The sequence below is a fragment of the Coregonus lavaretus genome (assembly GCF_964263955.1).
Source record: "Coregonus lavaretus genome assembly, chromosome: 24".
Lineage (NCBI taxonomy): Eukaryota > Metazoa > Chordata > Actinopteri > Salmoniformes > Salmonidae > Coregonus > Coregonus lavaretus.
In genome coordinates, this window is record NC_140011.1 from 13972332 (window position 1) to 13993992 (window position 21661).

General features: G+C 48.5%; 1 pseudogene across 1 annotated transcript in view; it reads left to right on the top strand.

Moving 5' to 3' along the window:
• LOC311099409 overlaps positions 1-21661 on the top strand; it is a 163985-nt pseudogene that overhangs the window by 124223 nt on the left and 18101 nt on the right. The window contains exon 5 of the transcript in view: positions 13622-14957. The product of the transcript in view is annotated as an uncharacterized misc_RNA (transcript). The remainder of the gene's footprint in view (positions 1-13621; positions 14958-21661) is intronic.

Here is a 21661-nt window from a genome sequence, read left to right on the forward strand (position 1 = left end):
CTGATGATGAATGAGGAGGCAGTTCTGCTCTGGCAGGACAGGACACAGACATGCAGGCACAGTAGGAATATGAAGAGACTGGGCTGGGGTTATAGGCTTGGGCCTGGAAACAATGCTAGCTAAGGCTAGGGCCAGGGCTAGGGCTAGGGTTGGGTATAATGCTATGGCTAGGATCCTAGACATGAAGCTAAAGTTGTGGGTCACTACACATTTGGAATTCCATATGTCTCTTACCCATGTGATGTAGGTAGGTTGTTGAACACAGCTTGACTGATGAGTGAAGACTTGTGCCGGCCCCCCGAGTGTGAGGCTTTAGCTCAGCAGGCTAAAATAGTATTGTGGGGCTTAGGCGGCCCAGGTTCAAGCCCAGTTGGTCATGCATATACACACACACACACACAAACCAAGGGGGTTTGTTTTTTCTAGGGCCACCTCACACTCTTCATGCTGTTAAAAGAGATTACATTTCAAAAATACCACTGACAGGATGGACAGGATAATCAATCATTTGGGAAGTACAACACATACACACAAACACACATACCCACACAAACTCACACACACACACAGATAACAACACTGTAGTGACTGCTGGCTGTGTCTGTTTGAGGGAATTGGACTCATAAATCAGCACTTGCCTGTCAGAGGGACTAACGTGAGGAGAGGGGGACTGTGTGTGTGTGTGTGTGTGCGTGTGTGTGTGTGTGTGTGTGTGTGTGTGTGTAACCGGTGTGAAATGGCTAGCTAGTTAGCGGTGCGCGCTAGTGGCATTTCAATCGGTGACGTCACTCGCTCTGAGACCTTGAATTAGTTGTTTCCCTTGCTCTGCAAGGACCGCAGCTTTTGTGGAGTGACGGGTAACGGCGCTTCGAGGGTGATTGTTGTCGATGTGTGCAGAGGGTCCCTGGTTCAAGCCCAGGTAGGGGTGAGGAGAGGGACGGAAGCAACACTGTTACATTGATGCTGTTGACCCGGATCACTGGTTGCTGCGGAAAAGGAGGAGGTCAAAATGGGGGTAAGTGTAACCGTGTGAAATGGCTAGCTAGTTAGCGGTGCGCGCTAGTGGCATTTCAATCGGTGATGTCACTCGCTCTGAGACCTTGAAGTAGTTGTTTCCCTTGCTCTGCAAGGGCCGCGGCTTTTGTTTGAGCGACGGGTAATGGCGCTTCGAGGGTGATTGTTGTCGATGTGTGCAGAGGGTCCCTAGTTCAAGCCCAGGTAGGGTCGAGGAGAGGGACGGAAGCAACACTGTTACATGTGTGTGTGAGTGTGCGCTTCTATAACACTCTCAAAAAGATTCAGTGAACTAACTTCACTATACAGTGAAGTTAGATGACAACTTTGCTCATTTTTGGCATTCCCTCAACCAGCTTCATGAGGTGACCTGGAATGCATTTCAATTAACAGGTGTGCCTTGTTAAAAGTTAATTTGTGGAATTTCTTTCCTTTTTAATGCGTTTGAGCCAATCAGTTGTGTTGTGACAAGGTAGGGGTGGCATACAGAAGATAGCCCTATTTGGTAAAAGACCAAGTCCATATTATGGCAAGAACAGCTCAAATAAGCAAAGAGAAATGACAGTCCATCATTACTTTAAGACATGAAGGTCAGTCAATACGGAATATTTCAAGAACTTTGACAGTTTCTTCAAGTGCAGTCGCAAAAACCATCAAGCGCTATGATGAAACTGGCTCTCATGAGGACCGCCACAGGAAAGGAAGACCCAGAGTTACCTCTGCTGCAGAGGATAAGTTCATTAGAGTTAACTGCACCTCAGATTGCAGCCCAAATAAATGCTTTACGGAGTTCAAGTAACAGACACATCTCAACATCAACTGTTCAGAGGAAACTATGTGAATCAGGCCTTCATGGTCGAATTGCTGCAAAGAAACCACTATTAAAGGACACCAATAATAAGAAGAGACTTGCTTGAGCAAAGAAAAACGAGCAATGGGCATTAGACCGGTGGAAATCTGTCCTTTGGTCTGATGAGTCCAAATTTGAGATTTTTGGTTCCAACCGCTGTGTCTTTGTGAGTAGGTGAACGGATGATCTCTGCATGTGTGGTTCCCAACGTGAAGCATGGAGGAGGAGGTGTGATGGTGTGGGGGTGCTTTACTGGAGACAATTTCAGTGATTTATTTAGAGTTCAAGGCACACTTAACCAGCATGGCTACCACCGCATTCTGCAGCGATACGCAATCCCATTTGGTTTGCGCTTAGTGGGAATATAATTTGTTTTTTAACAGGACAATGACCCAGCACACCTCCAGGCTGTGTAAGGGCGATTTGACCAAGAAGGAGAGTGATGGAGTGCTGCATCAGATTACCTGGCCTCCACCATCACCTGACCTCAACCCAGTTGAGATGGTTTGGGATGAGTTGGACCACAGAGTGAAGGAAAACAGCCAACAAGCGCTCAGCATATGTGGGAACTCCTTCAAGACTGTTGAAAAAGCATTCCAGGTGAAGCTGGTTGAGAGAATGCCAAGAGTGTGCAAAGCTGTCATCAAGGCAAAGGGTGGCTATTTGAAGAATCTCAAATATAAAACATATTTTTTTGGTTACTACTTGATTCCACATGTGTTATTTCAGAGTTTTGATGTCTTCACTATTATTCTACAATGTAGAAAACAGTTGTCATGATTTCCTCCGAAGCTGCCTCCCCTCCTTGTTCGGGCAGCCTTTGGCGATCATCGTCACCGGCCTTCTAGCCACTGCCGCGCCATATCTCTGTAGCTCAGCTGGTAGAGCACGGCGCTTGTAACACAAAGGTAGTGGGTTCAATCCCCGGGACCACCCATACACAAAAATGTATGCACGCATGACTGTAAGTCGCTTTGGATAAAAGCGTCTGCTAAATGGCATATTATTATTATTATATTATTATCATTCCATTTGTCTTGTCTTGTCATTTACACACACCTGGTTCATATTCCCCTCATTAGTACATGTATAAGTGTTCCCTCTACCCCCTTGTCCTTGTGGGTGATTGTTTCACGTGAGATGAGTGTAGCTCGGTGGAGCTACCTGTACTTTGAATTGAGTATATTTTCCCTGTGTGCCTGTGTTTGTTCCAGTGCGCCTGTTTTGCACACTGGACTGTTGATGCTATACAGCGTAACTGTGTACTACGGAATAAATTCTGTATTCTGTGATTTACCCTCCTGCGCCTGACTCCTTCAAATCACACTCTCACAGAATCACCCACCCGCTATGGAGTCATGCCTGGAGTCGTGGCACGGGTCCAGGAGCATTCAACGATGCTAGCCAGCTTGGGAGAAGCGATGGATCGGATTCTTCAGGTCATCCAATGCCTGGATAGGACAGGACCCGATCTGTCGAGACCAGCTGGGCAACCGGATCCAGCCACCCACACCCCAGCACCCAGAGGGATCCATATATCCCGACCACGGGAGTTCGACGGGACAGCTGCTCTCTACCAAGGACTCCTCCTACAACTGGAGCTCTACTTCTCCAGCATCAGGCCGGCCCCATAGGAGCGGGAGAAGGTGTCTGCCCTCGTCTCCTGCCTCTCGGGGAAAGCCCTGGAGTGGGCCAACGCGGTCTGGAATGAAGTAGGAGCTGCGTTGGACAACGACGGGGAGCTGTCTTCAATCACCCGCCCGAAGGTCGAGAGGTGGGCGAACGGCTGGTCCACCTGAGGCAGGGGACGAGGACTGCGCAGGACATCGCCTTGGAGTTTCGGACTCTAGCAGCTGGGTCCGGGTGGAACGAGCGGGCCCTTATCGACCACTTACGGTGCCATCTGCGGGAGGACGTCCGAAGAGCTAGCCTGCCGGGACACCATGTTGTCCTTCACGCAACTGGTAGACATGGTCTGGTCTGCCCGTTCCTACCCCGGTCAACTCGGATCCCGAGCTGATGGAGCTGGGTGGAACCGCTATCCAAGAGAGTGGAGGACGACAGCGCCAGTGTCACTCTGGTGGCACGAAGGGACAATACACCGCACGTTGTCGTCAGCGTTCTTTTGGGTCTGGAGGCGACAGGCCACTCTCGCTTCACCCCGGGTATCGAACACCCACACTTGTTCAAAGCCCTCTGCTGCGCACTGTACCCTACCCATCTACTTTCCTGATCACATGGTAGTTCCCCAGCGTAAGGCGCTAGTCGATTCAGGCGCAGCTGGGAACTTTATGGACAGGGCATTCTCACACAGTCTAGGCATTTCATTGGTTCCACTATACATTCCACTCCCCATCAGAGCACTTGATAGTCGACCATTAGGGTCCGGGTTTGTTAGGGAAGTTACAGCACCAGTCACCATGATTACCCACAAGACTCATTGCAAGCAAGTCACTTTTTTTATTATTGAGTCTCCTGCTTTCCCTGTGGTATTAGGTATTCCTTGGTTAGCACTCCACAACCCCGACTTCTCATGGCCGCAGAGGGTTCTCACGGGGTGGCCGCGAGACTGTCAGTTTTTTTTTAATTTTTTTATTTTATTTCACCTTTATTTAACCAGGTAAGCCAGTTGAGAACAGGTTCTCATTTACAACTGCGACCTGGCCAAGATAAAGCAAAGCAGTGCAATAAAAACAACACAGAGTTACATATGGAGTAAAAAACATAAAGTCAAAAATACAACAGAAAATATATATACAGTGTGTGCAAATGTAGCAAGTTATGGAGGTAAGGCAATAAATAGGCTATAGTGCAAAATAATTACAATAGTATTAACACTGGAATGCTAGATGTGCAAGAGATTATGTGCAAATAGAGATACTGGGGTGCAAAATAGCAAAATAAATAACAATATAGGGATGAGGTAGTTGGGTGGGCTAATTTCAGATGGGCTGTGTACAGGTGCAGTGATCGGTAAGGTGCTCTGACAACTGATGCTTAAAGTTATTGAGGGAGATAAGAGTCTCCAGCTTCAGAGATTTTTGCAATTCGTTCCAGTCATTGGCAGCAGAGAACTGGAAGGAATGGCGGCCAAAGGAGGTGTTGGCTTTGGGAATGACCAGTGAGATATACCTGCTGGAGCGCAGACTACGGGTGGGTGCTGCTATGGTGACCAATGAGCTAAGAACTGAGTAGGTGAGTAGGTCTAGGTGTTTCCGTTGGTGCAACCACGGTGGAAAGTCCAGAGGGTACCTCCATCTTGCGCATTCCCCCCAAATACCTTGATTTGGTGCAACCGTTTTCTAAAACGCAGGCAACGAAGTTACCACCTCATCGGGCGGGGGATAAACGCGATAAACCTCCGGGTAGATGCTGTGCCTCCCAGGAGTCATGTGTATCCCCTGTCACAGGCTGAAACGGAGGCTATGGAAACATAAGTCACAGAGTCCCTGCGCCAGGGGTATATACGTCCCTCCACTTCAACCGCCTCCTCTAGTTTCTTTTTTGTGAAGAAGAAAGACGGCGGTCTGCGCCCTTGCATTGATTATCGACCACTGAACAAGGAAACGATAAGATTTAGTTATCCGCTCCCCCTCATTCCTTCAGTGAACAAGTCAATGCATGGGGCATGCTTCTTCACCAAATTAGATCTCAGGAGTGCGTACAACCTGGTGCGTGTCTGAGAGGGGGATGAGTGGAAGACCGCATTCAGCACAACCACGGGGCATTATGAATACCTGGTGATGCCCTACGGTTTGATGAATGCTCCATCCGTCTTCCAGTCCTTTGTGAACGAGATGTTTCGGGACATGCTTGGTCGCGGTGTAATGGTCTACATCGATGACATTCTGGTGTATTCCACTACGCGCGCCGAGCATGTGTCCCTGGTTCGCAAAGTGCTGGCCCGACTGTTGGAAAATGACCTTTATGCCAAGGCAGAGAAGTGTCTGTTTTTCCAGCATTACCACCTCAGGTGTGGAGATGGAGGGAGATCGTATTTCAGCCGTGCATAATTGGCCGACTCCCACCACGGTTAAGGAGGTGCAGCGCTTTCTTGGCTTTGCCAACTACTATCAGAGATTTATCTGGGGCAAGGTCGCAGCTCCCATTACATCTCTGTTGAACGGTGGGCCATCCCGGCTCCGCTGGTCTGCTGAGGCTGACAGGGCCTTCAGTAACCTGTTCACCTCAGCCCCGGTACTGGCCCACCCCGATCCATCACCACCGTTCGTAGTGGAGGTGGATTCGTCCGTGGTAGGGATAGGCGCTGTCCTATCTCAACGCTCGGGCACGCCACCCAAGCTCTGCCCCTGTGCCTTCTTCTCTAAGAAACTCTGCCCGGCGGAGCAGAACTACAACGTTGGTGATCGGGAGCTGTTGGCTGTTGTCCGAGCCTTGACCGTGTGGAGGCACTTGCTCGAAGGGGCGAAACACCCTTTCCTCGTCTGGACGGACCACCGTAACCTGGAGTACATCTGGGCAGCGAGGAGGCTGAATCCTCGCCAGGCCAGGTGGGCCCTATTCTTCACCCGGTTTGATTTCACACTGTCATAAATCCAGGGTACAAACAACATGAAGGCAGATGCATTGTCACGACTGTATGACACAGAGGAGAGGCCCAGAGACAACACCCCCATACTCCCGGCCTCCTGCATTGTGGCGCCGGTAGTATGGCGATGGACGCGGATATAGAGCAGGCTTACGCACAGAGCCATCTCCACCTCAGTGTCCAGTACTGGTGGCCTACCTTGGCTAAGGATGTGAGGGTGTATGTCTCCTCCTGCTCGGTGTGCGCCCAGAGTAAGGCATCTAGGCACCTCCCAGTGGGTAAGTTACAAACTTTACCAGTTCCACAACGACCATGGTCTCACCTGAGTGTTGATTTCCTGACTGATCTTCCCCTCTCCCAAGGTAACACCACCATCCTGGTCGTTGTGGACCACCTTTCCAAGGCCTTCCGCCTCCTTCCTCTGCCCGGTCTCCCCACGGCCCTGCAAACTGCGGAGGCCCTGTTTACACACATCTTCCGGCACTACGGGGTAACAGAGGATATAGTGTCTGAGCGAGGTCCCCAGTTCTCATCCAAGGTCTGGAAGGCATTCATGGAACGTCTGGGGGTCTCGGTCAGCTTGATATCTGGTTTCCACCCCGAGTCTATTGGGCAGGTGGAACAGGTAAATCAGGATGTGGGTAGGTTCCTGCGGTCCTACTGCCAGCACCGGCCAGGGGAGTGGTCGGTGTTCTTGCCATGGGCCGAATATATGCCCAGAACTCTCTCCGTCACTCCTCCACTAACGTAACGGCATTCCAATGTGTTTTAGGTTACCAACCGGTTCTGGCACCGTGGCACCAGAGCCAGACCGAGGCTCCTGCGGTGGATGACTGGTTTTGGCGAGCGGAGGAGACGTGGGATGCTGCCCATGTCCACCTCCAACACGCTGTGCGTCGTCAGAAGACCAACGCTGACCGCCACCGCAGTGAGTCCCAGGTCTTCGTACCGGGTGATCGGGTCTGGCTCTCAACCCAGAATCTGCCCCTCCGCCTGCCCTGCCAGAAGCTGAGCCCGCGGTTTGTGTGGCCGTTCAAAGTCCTGAGGAGAATCAACGAGGTTACCTATAGGTTATTACTCCCCCCTGAATACCGGTTTAACCCCTCGTTTCATGTGTCTCTTCTCAGGCCGGTGGTGGCTGGTCCGCTCCAGGAGTCTGAGGTGCGGGAGGTCCCTCCTCCTCCTCTGGACATCGAGGGGGCCCCGGCATACTCCGACCGTTCCATCCTGGATTCGAGGCGTCGGGTGGGGGGCCTTCAGTACCGCGTGGAGTGAGAGGGGTACGGTCCGGAGGAACGGTGTTTGGTCCCGGTGAGGGATATCCTCGATCCATCCCTTCCGTGGGATTTCCACCGTCGCCATACGGCTCGCCCTGCTCCGCATCCTCCTGGCCTTCCCCGAGGCCGGGGTCGGCGCGATGCTGGAGCTGCGCGTCAAGGGGGGGGGGGGGGGGGGGGGGGGGGGGGATACAGTCTTCCTCCGAAGCTGCCTCCCCTCCATGTTCAGGCAGGCTTTGGCGTTCGTTGTCACCGGCCTTCTAGCCACTGCCGCTCCATATCGCATCATTCTGTTTGTCTTGTCTTGTCAATTACACACACCTGGTTCAAATTCCCCTCATTAGTACATGTATAAGTGTTCCCTCTGCCCCTTTGTCCTTGTGGGTGATTGTTTCATGTGAGGTGAGTGTAGCTCGGTGGAGCTACCTGTACTTTGTATTGCCGGGGTATATTTTCCCCCGTGTGCCTGTATTTGTTCCAGTGCGCCTGTTTTGTGCACTGAACTGTTGACGCTATCCAGCATAACTGTGTACTACGGAATAAACTCTGTATTCTGTGATTTACCCTCCTGCGCCTGACTCTCACAATAGTAAAAATAAAGAAAACCCCTGAAATGAGTAGGTGAGTCCAAACTCGACTGGAACTGTATATATTTGATAAAATATTGAATTTGGCCTTTACTACTATAGACCAGAGAAAGGCATTGAATAACACATTCATAAATGGCAAAAAAAGACAGCCAAAAGATAAATCGTAAGAAATAAGATTTTCAATGAGATATAAGAAAGCTCAGGAAATATTTGTAGTTTTTTTGTACACATATTTAACCTTTTTTTTGAGTAAGCACAAAACGACCTTCATACTTACAGTGGGGAGAACAAGTATTTGATACACTGCCGATTTTGCAGGTTTTCCTACTTACAAAGCATGTAGAGGTCTGTAATTTTTATCAAAATCCAGAAAATCACATTGTATGATTTTTAAGTAATTAATTAGCATTTTATTGCATGACATAAGTATTTGATCACCTACCAACTAGTAAGAATTCCCGCTCTCACAGACCTGTTAGTTTTTCTTTAAGAAGCCCTCCTGTTCTCCACTCATTACCTGTATTAACTGCACCTGTTTGAACTCGTTACCTGTATAAAAGACACCTGTCCACACACTCAATCAAACAGACTCCAACCTCTCCACAATGGCCAAGACCAGAGAGCTGTGTAAGGACATCAGGGATAAAATTGTAGACCTGCACAAGGCTGGGATGGGCTACAGGACAATAGGCAAGCAGCTTGGTGAGAAAGCATTAACTGTTGGCGCAATTATTAGAAAATGGAAGAAGTTCAAGATGACGGTCATTCACCCTTGGTCTGGGGCTCCATGCAAGATCTCACCTCGTGGAGCATCAATGATCATGAGGAAGGTGAGGGATCAGCCCAGAACTACACGGCAGGACCTGGTCAATGACCTGAAGAGAGCTTGGACCACAGTCTCAAAGAAAACCATTAGTAACACACTACGCCGTCGTGGATTAAAATCCTGCAGCGCACGCAAGGTCCCCCTGCTCAAGCCAGCGCATGTCCAGGCCCGTCTGAAGTTTGTCAATGACCATCTGGATGATCCAGAGGAGGAATGGGAGAAGGTAATGTGGTCTGATGAGACAAAAATAGAGCTTTTTGGTCTAAACTCCACTCGCCGTGTTTGGAGGAAGAAGAAGGATGAATACAACCCCAAGAACACCATCCCAACCGTGAAGCATGGAGGTGGAAACATCATTCTTTGGGGATGCTTTTCTGCAAAGGGGACAGGATGACTGCACCGTATTGAGGGGAGGATGGATGGGGCCATGTATCGCGAGATCTTGGCCAACAACCTCCTTCCCTCAGTAAGAGCATTGAAGATGGGTCGTGGCTGGGTCTTCCAGCATGACAACGACCCGAAACACACAGCCAGGGCAACTAAGGAGTGGCTCCGTAAGAAGCATCTCAAGGTGCTGGAGTGGCCTAGCCAGTCTCCAGACCTGAAACCAATAGAAAATCTTTGGAGGGAGCTGAAAGTCCGTATTGCCCAGCGACAGCCCCGAAACCTGAAGGATCTGGAGATGGTCCGTATGGAGGAGTGGGCCAAAATCCCTGCTGCAGTGTGTGCAAACCTGGTCAAGACCTACAGGAAATGTATGATCTCTGTAATTGCAAACAAAGGTTTCTGTACCAAATATTAAGTTCTGCTTTTCTGACGTATCAAATACTTATGTCATGCAATAAAATGCAAATTAATTACTTAAAAATCATACAATGTGATTTTCTGGATTTTTGTTTTAGATTCCGTCTCTCACAGTTGAAGTGTACCTATGATAAAAATGACAGACCTCTACATCTTTGTAAGTAGGAAAACCTGCAAAATCTGCAGTGTATCAAATACTTGTTCTCCCCACTGTATATAAAAAAATTTAAACCGGTACCGGTTACCTTCATACGAGTCCCCTGACACTTGTGGGGGTCATAGAGAAAAACGGAGACGACCATCATGTTTGTGAGAGTCCCCCCTTTCCATAGATTGGTCATAATAGAATGGCCATAATAGTTTCTAGGTCAAACCGTTCTCACGTTTTTGTAAGAAGACCGATTTTGTGGATGTCTCATGGTCTGACTAACACCGCTCTAGCTCTGCCACCTTTCACCTCAGATGTGGAAGTGCACAGATGCAGTGGATTGAGACACATCCAGTGGTGGTCGGTGTAATTTAAGATGAGGGAAGATTATTATTATTTTTTATAATAATGGCCTTATTTCTATTAAAGCATATTGGATGACTGTCATTCATATTCCATTCACCCAGCTCAATGTAACATCGATAGGTTTAGGCAACTACATGATACTCAAATTTTCCCTGTACCCATCATGAGGTTGCTACAACCTAGCCTATGAATGAAAGTTTACAACGTAGGTGCACAGGTTGAGAGAATTTTGAGTAATCAGGGTGACAGACATTGACACATTCAATACCGCCTTGCGGTGTAATCATTAGTCCATCAGTTGCAAACGAGAGTTTCTATTGGACAAATTCAGGTATGTTTATCCCCGTTTCGTTCTGTTTGCTTCCGTTTAAGAAAATAATCGGAGGAATGAATACAACCTTAATCACACTCAAACACAGTTCACTTTCATAGCAGCCATATAAAAACAGCGTGATCACTTTGCTCCTTGTATATATAATTCCTTCTCGCAACTATCTACGTGCTCTACTCCTCTCACCTTTTCCCTTCGCTTGTGGACATCAGTGCACAACACATCAGATGTCTGTGACCAGGCTAAAAAATATTTCCAATCCAAACCTTCATATCATGACTGCTAACCGCTACACACAGCCTACATCATTGTCACCTCATAGTCAACATAGCTACTAGAACTAACGCATTAGTAAACCTGCTACAATCATGCAGTACAGTGTACAGTCAGAAAGCAGTTCAGCAGTTACACCGGCGGGCCCCGGTGGCAATAAATCAATAAAACCAAAAGCTTACCTTGACTTGGAAGAGTTCCAGTGTTGGATAGCCATAGCCAGCTAGCTAACATAGCATCCCTCTCTGTTTGAGCCGGGTGTTTGAGTAGGTTAAACTAGCTAGCTGCATTCAGCTAGCTAAGTGAAAGTAAAAAAAGATATAAAAATACAACCAAATATAGCTAGTTCTCTCTCTCCTTCATTTAGGAAGAAATGTATTTGTTCAAAACTGTTCAACTATTGTCTTTCTCTCTCTTTGAGTCAAGTACTAACCACATTTTATGCACTGCAGTGCTAGCTAGCTGTAGCTTATGCATTCAGTGCTAGATTCATTCTCTGATCCTTTGATTGGGTGGACAACATGTCAGTTCATGATGCAAGAGCTTGCATTGACACTGCCTTCTCACAAGGGAATGACCACAGCAGGTCATAACGGTATTGTTTATTGTTGTTCTTAAAATTCTAATTCTATATTGCACCAAATTTGTGCGTACCCCATGTTCTATAACAGTGTCGTGGAAAATATTAATGTTGTTTCCAATTACCAATCAGCAACTTCACCGTAAATCCGGCTGCATATTGAATGTTGAGATTGCCGAAAGGCCAGTCTCTTTGGCAAATGACAGGAGTGGCAAGGAGTGGAATGTTAGCTAAAAAGACTGGTACCCAGAGTAATTCTATATCACAATAAACATACAATTTCAAATGCAGAGACTATTGAGTGCTTTTGACCAACAAGTGACAGGTTGGCGCAAAATCTCAGCTGCGCTCTATCAGCACCACGGACAGCGCCCTACACACTAAAGCAAGGCTGTTGAAATCCTAGGCTGGCTAAGGAAGTCATTTTGCCATTCTATACCCTAGGGTTTTGCTGAAATGACCCCACTGGCTATACTACCAATATTTGGAAAAAACCAACCAGCTTGTTTATACCTTTTCAGAAAAGTTCCAGCCTCATTGATTCTCTGTGGAACTACCTGAGTAATCAATCATTCCATTCTCCCCAAAATCTTCTTGTAAGATACCCCTCAAATGCCAGTTGGATTAGTTGAGCTTTCCTCAGGTGAAGCATGCTTCTTCTGTGCTGACTGAACACATTTGTCAAAGTGGAAAATTAGTTCTCGCATGTAGCTGTGGACACCCCAAAATCATGTGTCAGAGCAGTAAGCACGGTCGGCATAGCGGAGAGGGGCCCAGAGAATTGTTGCAGGATATCAAGTGGGGTTCATTTGTCCTCATTGGAGCCGGAGCGGGCGATTTCAGTCTGCAAAAACTGGCGAGCGACACTAAACTCCGCTTCCACCAAATCAGTTTTGCTTAGATCCAGCAGTGGTTTCGCCTTTTTCACATCTAGAAAGTCATGGCTCTCTGGGTCAAAGGCACACAAGGCCACCACCAGTTGGCTGTTGCGTTTGCTTAATCGTTCTGACGTTTCAGCAATGACAGCATCCAAGAACAGTCTTTTACACTCAGTCTCTTCTCCTCTGTCCTGCTGTCCTACGTGCACTGTCCGCCACGTATTGCTGGAGATTTGTACTTAAATAACATTGTTGTTTCCTTCCGGCAATACTGGCACTTAACTGTGCCCAAAAAGCTTCGAACTCGCTGTCACACCTCAGCTTCTCGATGAGCTCCAATGCACTGCGGACCACTTTGACTCCAGTGTAAAGATCCATTGCTTTTGCCTGGAGTCATATGTTTGGAGGATCAAGAAGACTGGGGATTCTGTGCACCATGGTGGCTTCAAACTTAAAGCTGGGTTCCGTCACCGCCTTCAGCAGCCCTGTAGCCTCAAGTCTTACTTCTGTGTTGTACGAAACGTGTGCGTTTGATGTCAGAGAGGAATTTCACAATGCTGTCACAACTTTTAACAACCACTGACACAATTTATATCGTGGCAGTGGCAGAGCTGGTTCAAGCTAGCTAAATAGGCTGCGGCTAAAAACACTACCGCTTTTTACAGCTAGCTAAGAAGCGAACTAAACTCTGTAGTGGTGGGGCGTCAGGCAGAGTTGAGTGAAGCAGCTTTAATGGTAAACTTGACCAAACCTTTATATACCAAAATCATATATTACAGACCGAGGCGTATCACATTATTCACTTAGCCTAACAGAGATGAGAAGCGTTTTTTGCCCTCTTTTTATGAAAACCCAAAGGAGTCAGTGGCTTTCTAATAGCCCCCCTACACACACAGCGGCGTGCTCTGTCCATTGTGCTGACAGCGCAGCGGAGATACAGATTTTGAGCCAACCTAAAGTGGCTTCACACATGGTTTCACACAAGGTTGTACGATATGACATATGAAATCGTCCAAAAATAGTCATAGAGAAAACAGCTGAAGACCACAGTTAATCACAGGCAAAAGGGTGCTTAGCCCCTCAGTTGAACCTTGTACCCCCTCAGTGTTAGTTAAATGTCCCTATATAAAAATAGTGAAAGCTACCAGCAGTCCAGACGTACAACCTGCCAAACCTGGAGAAGTGGCCTGTGACATCTGCACTGGGACAAAGCTCAAGGCCCTGAAGTCCTGCCTGGAGTGACTGAGCACTTACTGTGAGACTCACCTGCAGCCTCTTCAGAGAGCTGTAGTCCTGAAGAGACAAGCTGATCGACCCTGTGGAGAACCTTGAAGACAGGATGTGTAAAGAGCAAGACAAACCCCTGGAGATATTCTGTAGGACTGACCAGACGTGGGTTTGTGTCTTGTGTATAAAAACAGACCACAAGACTCACTACACCGTCCCTCTAAAGGAAGAGTATGGAAAGAAAAAAGCTCAGCTGGGGAAGACAGAGGTAGAAGTGCAGCAGATGATCCAGAAGCAACTGCAGAAGGTAAAGGCCATCAAATACTCAGCAGAGCTCAGCATGTAAAAGACGCAGAAAGAGAGCTAGGTGGTCACTGCTATGTTGCGCTCCATTGAGAGAAGCCAGGCTGAGTTTATTGAGGTGGTTGAGGAGAAGCAGAAAGCAGCAGAGAGGCAGGCTGCAGGCCTCATTAAAGAGCTGGAGCAGGAAATCACCGAGCTACAGAGGAGAAACACTGAGCTGGAGCAGCTGTCATACACTGAGGACCACCTCCACCTCCTCCAGAGCTCCCCATCCCTCTGCAGCCTTCCTCCCACCAAGGACTGGTCTGAGATCAGTGTTTCCAAGGTTTTAGGTGTGGGGAACCTGAGGGGAGCTGTGTTTAAGCTGGAGGAGACACGTGTGACTGAGGTGGAGAAGTTGTGTAAAGATGCTGAACTGAGGAGGATGCAGCAGTGGTCAGTGGATGTGACTCTGGACCCTGAGCACAACCCCATCTCATCCTGTCTGAGGATGGGAAACAAGTGAAACATGCAGACACACTAAATAATCTCCTTGACAACCCAGAGAGGTTTGATTATGTTGTTTGTGTCATGGGGAAGGAGAGTGTCTCCTCAGGGAGATTCTACTATGAGGTTACAGTGAAGGGGAAGACTGGCTGAGATTTAGGAGTAGCCAGAGAGTCCATCAACAGGAAGGGACTGATTACAGCGAGACCTGAGTATGGATTCTGGACTTTGAGGCTGAGGAATAGGGAGTACAAGGCTGCTGCTGAAGCCCCTGTCTGCCTCCTCCTGAGAAAGAAGCCCCAGAAGGTGGGGGTGTTTGTGGATTATAAGAAGGGTCAGGTCTCCTTTTATGATGTGGAGGCCAGGTCTCATATGTACTCTTTCACGGGCTGCACCTTCACTGAGAAACTATATCCATTCTTCAACCCATCTAATAATTACAGTGCCTTGCAAAAGTATTCATCCCCCTTGGCGTTTATCCTATTTTGTTGCATTACAACCTGTAATTTAAATGGATGTAATTGACATACACATAATAGTCCAAATTGGTGAAGTGAAAAAAATAACTTGTTTCAAAAAATTCGAGAAAATAAATAACGGAAAAGTGGTGCGTGCATATGTATTCACCCCCTTTGCTATGAAGCCCCTAAATAAGATCTGGTGCAACCAATTACCTTCAGTCACATAATTAGTTAGATTGCACACAGGTGGACTTTATTTAAGTCACTTGATCTCAGTGTATATACACCTGTTCTGAAAGGCCCCAGAGTCTGCAACATCACTAATTAAGGGGCACCTCCAAGCAAGCGGCACAATGAAGACCAAGGAGCGCTCCAAACAGGTCAGGGACAAAGTTGTGGAGAAGCACAAATCAGGGTTGGGTTATAAAAAAATATCTGACATTTTGAACATCCCACGCATTATTAAAACATTTAAAGAATATGGCACCACAACAAACCTGCCAAGACAGGGCCGCCCACCAAAACTCACAGACTAGGCAAGGAGGGCATTAATCAGAGAGGCAGCAAAGAGACCAAAGATAACCCTGAAGGAGCTGCAAAGCTTGATTTTGGAGTATCTGTCCATAGGACCACTTTAAGCCGTACACTCCACAGAGCTGGGCATTGCTTAAAGAAAAAAATAAGCAAACACGAAGAAGGTACTCTGGTCAGATGAGACTAAAATTGAGCTTTTTGGCCATCAAGGAAAACGCTATGTCTGGCGCAAACCCAACACCTCTCATCACCCCGAGAACACCATCCCTACAGTGTAGCATGGTGGTGGCAGCATCATGCTGTGGGGATGTTTTTCATCGGCAGGGACTGGGAAACTGGTCAGAATTGAAGGAATGATGGATTGCGCTAAATACAAGGAAATTCTTGAGGGAAACCTGTTTCAGTCTTCCAGAGATTTGAGACTCGGACGGAGGTTCACCTTCCAGCAGGACAATGACCCTAAGAACACTGCTAAAGCAACACTTGAGTGGTTTAAGGGGAAACATTTAAATGTCTTGGAATGGCCTAGTCAAAGCCCAGACCTCAATCCAATTGAGAATCTGTGGTATGACTTAAAGATTGCTGTACACCAGTGGAACCCATCCAATTTGAAGGAGCTGGAGCAGTTTTACCTTGAAGAATGGGCAAAAATCCCAGTGGCTAGATGTGCCAAGCTTATAGAGACATACCCCAAGAGACTTGCAGCTGTAATTGCTGCAAAAGGTGGCTCTACAAAGTATTGACTTTGGGGGGGTGAATAGTTATGCACGCTCAAGTTTTCTGTTTTTTTGTATTATTTCTTGTTTGTTCCACAATAAAAAATATTTTGCATCTTCAAAGTGGTAGGCATGTTGTGTAAATCAAATGATACAAACCCCCCAAAAATCAATTTTAATTCCAGGTTGTAAGGCAACAAAATAGGAAAAATGCCAAGGGGGGTGAATACTTTCGCAAGCCACTGTATGATGGTAAAAACTCTGCCCCTCTGATCATCTCTACTGTCAATCACACAGACTGAGTTTTAGCTTTTAACATGCTTTTTCAGTCTTTTATTCACAACCACAATAATCAAGACAGACAAAAAGTTAGATAAACATCATATACTGTACATATCATCAGCTAAAGGCCCTTTTTTGTGTACAGTTTTCACAGTACAATTTGTCAGCTTTCCTTCTATTCAATAGTCATCTTAATTAATAAGATATATCCATTGATTTGTGTATAATATAATGTAGAAATGCCTAATGTGTTTATTACAATTAATTATATTGTTATTGTTTGTTGTCATGTTATCATTTGTAAATAAAAATAGCTTCAAAATAAGTTTAAAACAAAAGCAGATCTCTTTCTCTCTCCATTTCTCTCTCTCTCTGTTTCTCTTTCTTACTCCATGCACTTCTTTCATCCTGTCCCCTTTCCACACCCTCTCATATCGCTTCTTAACGCTCTCTCTCTCCTCTCTCTATCACTCCTCCTCATCCCCTGCTTGTTGAGAGGGCTGTGTCAGCTGACAGATCAGAGTTGTCGTGGGCGACAGGACCTGGCATCTCCTTCCCTCCACCTGATCCTCTCTGTGTGTGCGTGCGTGTGTGTGTGTGCGTGTGTATGTGTGTCAGGGAGCTGTCACTCATCACTCTTCCTCTGACAGGTGATGGACAGCAAGGGTGAGTAGTGCTGTGACAGGACGACAGAGGAGACATCTCTCTCTCTTTCTCTCCCTCCCTCTCGTTCTCTCCTTTCCAGTCCTCCGCCTCCCAACTCTCCTACCTACTTGTCTTCTCTTTTTATCCTTCTCTCTGGCTCTACTAATGATCAAGTTCAGTTCATGTTTTAAACAATGCCGTATCAGGGAGCAAAATATGCATTATTTTTAATCATGCACATTATGTACATTCATTAATCTGATAACATTTTACACTGAGACTCAACAGAATTTTTGCTGTTTTATTCCCTGAAAAATGTGTTGCTTCTTTTTGTAAAAAGGGACTTTCTTTCTCTCTTTTCTCACCCCTCCTTGTTCAGGCAGGTTTCGGCGTTCGTCGTCACCGGCTTACTAGCTACTGCCGATCCCATTCTCATCACTCCACTTGTCATGTCTTGTCTTGTCAATCACACACACCTGGTGCTCATTCCCCTAATTAGTATGTGTATAAGTGTTCCCTCTGTTCAGGCAGGTTTCGGCGTTCGTCGTCACCGGCTTACTAGCTACTGCCGATCCCATTCTCATCACTCCACTTGTCATGTCTTGTCTTGTCAATCACACACACCTGGTGCTCATTCCCCTAATTAGTATGTGTATAAGTGTTCCCTCTGTTCCCCTTGTCTTTGTGAGTGATTGTTTATTGTGAGAGCGAGTAGCTCGGTTGAGCTTTTGTATTTGCCAAGGTGGAATATTTTCCCTTGTTATAGTTTCATTTTGATGCTGGGTGCATTTAATTATATAAACGGAATAAACTCTGGACTTCGGTGTTTTACCTCCTGCACCTGACTCCTTCATTCACACCTCGTCACAGAATCACTTACCCGCTGAATGGAGTCAGCAGGAGAAGACGGCATGCCTGGAGTTGTGGCAAGGGTTCAGGAGCATTCCTCGATGCTGGCCAGCTTGGGGGAAGCGATGGATCGGGTTCTTCAGGTAGTAGAACGCCTGGAGAGGAGAGGACCCGATCTATCGAGACCAGCTGATCAACCGGATCCAGCCACCTACACCCCAGCCCCTGGAGGGATCCAGATATCCCGGCCACCGGCGTTTGATGGGACGGCAGCGTGATGTAAGGGATTTCTGCTCCAACTTGAGCTGTATTTCTACAGCATCAGGCCGGCACCACTGGAGCGGGAGAAGGTATCCGTCCTCGTTTCCTGTCTTTGTGGGAGAGCCCTGGAGTGGGCCAACGCGGTGTGGAATGAGGGAGGTGCCACGTTGGAGGACTACGGTGAGTTTGCTCACCTCTTTCGGGCCGTTTTCGATCACCTGCCTGAGGGTCGAAAGGCGGTCGAACGACTGGTCCATCTGAGGCGGGGGACACGGACCGCACAGGAGTATGCGCTGGAGTTCCAGACATTGGCAGCGGGGTCCAGGTGGAACGAATGGGCCCTGATCGAGCATTTCCGGTGCCACCTAAGGGAGGACGTCCGACGGGAGCTAGCCTGCCGTGATACCATGCTATCGTTCTCCCAACTGGTGGACATGGCCATCAGGCTGGACAATCTGCTAGCAGCCAGAGGACGTCCTGGTAGGGGTCTGCCCATTCCCACTCCGGACTACTCTGAGCCCGAGCAGATGGAGCTGGGGGGAGCCGCCGGTCGAGAGAGCGCAGGAGGACAGCGACAGTGCAATCCACCTCACGTCGCAGTCAACGTTCTTTTGGGTCTGGAGGCGGTAGGCAGGGTCCTCACGCATCACCCCAGGTAACGAAACCCAAACTTGTTCAGAGCCCTTAGCGGCGCACTGTACCTTATCTATCTCCTTTCCCGATCACCTGGTAGTTTCCCAGTGTAAGGATCTAGTCAATTCAGGCGCAGCTGGGAACTTTATGGACAGGGCATTTGCACGCCGTCAAGGCATTTCATTGGTTCCCCCATCCATTCCACTGGTACAGTAAGTGTCCGGGTTGGTTAAGGAGGTTACTGTACCAGTCACCATGATTACACAGGAGACGCATGTTGAGCAGATCACTTTTTTGATTATTGAGTCTCCTGCTTACCCTGTAGTCTTAGGTATTCCGTGGTTAGCCCTTCACAACCCCAATTTTTCATGGCCGCAGAGGGTTCTTACGGGGTGGTCGTGTCTAGGTGTTTCCGTTGGTGCGACCATGGTGGAAAGTCCAGATGGTACTCCCACCGTGCGCATTCCCCCCAAATACCATGATCTGGCGTTCGCGTTTTCCAAGACGCAAGCGACGAAATTACCACCTCATCAGGAGGGGGATTGCACGATAAACCTTCGGGTAGATGCTGTACCTCCCAGGAGTCATGTGTATCCCGTGTCGCAGGCTGAAACGGAGGCTATGGAAACATACGTCACCGAGTCCCTGCGCCAGGGGTATATACGTCCCTCCACTTCACCTGCTTCCTCAAGTTTCTTCTTTGTGAAGAAGAAAGATGGCGGTTTACGCCCGTGCATTGATTATCGACCACTGAATAAGGTGACGGTACGATTTAGTTATCCTCTTCCCCTCAGTCCTTCAGTGATTGAGCCAATGCATGGGGCCCGTTTTTTCACCATATTAGACCTCAGGAGTGCCTACAACCTGGTGTGTATTCGGGAAGGGGATGGGTGGAAAACAGCATTCAGCACAACCTCGGGGCATTATGAATACCTGGTGATGCCCTACGGTTTGATGAATGCTCCATCCGTTTTCCAGTCCTTTGTGAATGAGGTGTTTCGGGACATGCTTGGTCGCGGTGTGGTGGTCTACATCGATGACATCCTGGTGTATTCCTCTACATGTGCCGATCATGTGTCCCTGGTTCGCAAGGTACTGGTCCGACTGCTGGAAAATGATATTTATGCCAAGGCAGAGAAGTGTGAGTTTTTCCAGCAGTCAAATCGCATTTCAGCCGTGCGTAATTGGCCGACTCCAACCATGGTGAAGGAGGTGCAGCGCTTCCTTGGCTTTGCCAACTACCATCTGAGGTTTATTCGGGGCTTTGGCAAGGTCGCAGCTCCAATTACCTCCTTGTTGAAGGGTGGGCCGTCCCGGCTCCGCTGGTCTGCTGAGGCTGATTTGGCCTTCAGTAGATTGCGGGGTCTGTTCACCTCCGCCCCGGTACTGGCTCACCCCGATCCATCACTACCGTTCGTAGTGGAGGTGGATGCGTCCAAGGTAGGGATAGGCGCTGTCTTATCCCAACGCTCGGGCACGCCACCCAAGCTCCGCCCCTGTGCCTTCTTTTCAAAGAAGCTCAGCTCGGCGGAGCAGAACTACGGCGTTGGTGATCGGGAGCTGCTGGCTGTTGTCCGAGCTTTGACGGTGTGGAGGCATTGCCTCGAAGGGGCGAAACACCCTTTCCTCGTCTGGACAGACCACCGTAACCTGGAGTACATTCGGGCAGCGAGGAGGCTGATTCCTCGCCAGGCCAGGTGGGCCCTCTTCTTCACCCGGTTTGACTTCACACTCTCATACATTCCGGGTACGAAGAACGTGAAGGCAGACGCACTGTCTCGGCTGTATGACACAGAGGAGAGGCCCAGAGACAACACCCCCATACTCCCGGTTTCATGCATTGTGGTGCCGTTAGTATGGGCGATGGACGCGGATATAGCGCAGGCATTACGCACAGATCCATCTCCACCGCAGTGTCCATCTGGGCTGCAGTACGTGCCTGCGCTTATCCGTGATCGTCTGATCTACTGGGCACACACGTCACCCTCCTCTGGTCATCCAGGTATCGGTCGTGCAATGCGCTGCCTGACTGAGAAGTACTGGTGGCCTACCTTGGCTAAGGACGTGAGGGTGTATGTTTCCTCCTGCTCAGTGTGCGCCCAGAGTAAGGCACCTAGGCACCTCACAGTGGGTAAGCTACAACCTTTACCAGTTCCACAATGACCATGGTCTCACCTTAGTATTGATTTTCTTACTGATCTTCCCCTCTCCCAAAGTAACACCACTATCCTGGTCGTTGTGGATCGCTTTTCGAAGTCCTGCCGCCTCCTTCCTCTGCCCGGTCTCCCCACGGCCGTAAAAACTGCAGAGGCTCTGTTTACTCACGTCTTCCGGCACTACGGGGTACCAGAGGATATAGTGTCCGACCGAGGTCCCCAGTTCACGTCTAGAGTCTGGAAGGCGTTCATGGAACGTCTGGGGGTCTCGGTCAGCCTGACCTCTGGATTTTACCCCGAGAGTAATGGGTAGGTGGAAAGGGTGAATCAAGATGTGGGTAGGTTCCTGCGGACCTACTGTCAGGACCGGCTGGGAGAGTGGTCGGTGTTCCTGCCATGGGCAGAATACACTCAGAACTCTCTCCGCCACTCCTCCACTAACCTAACACCCTTCCAATGTGTTTTGGGTTACCAACCGGTCCTGGCACCGTGGCACCAGAGCCAGACCGAGGCTCCTGCGGAGGATGACTGGTTTCGGCGTGCGGAGGAGACTTGGGACGCTGCCCACGTTCGCCTCCAGCGCGCCGTGTGTCGTCAGAAGGCAAACGCTGACCGCCACTGC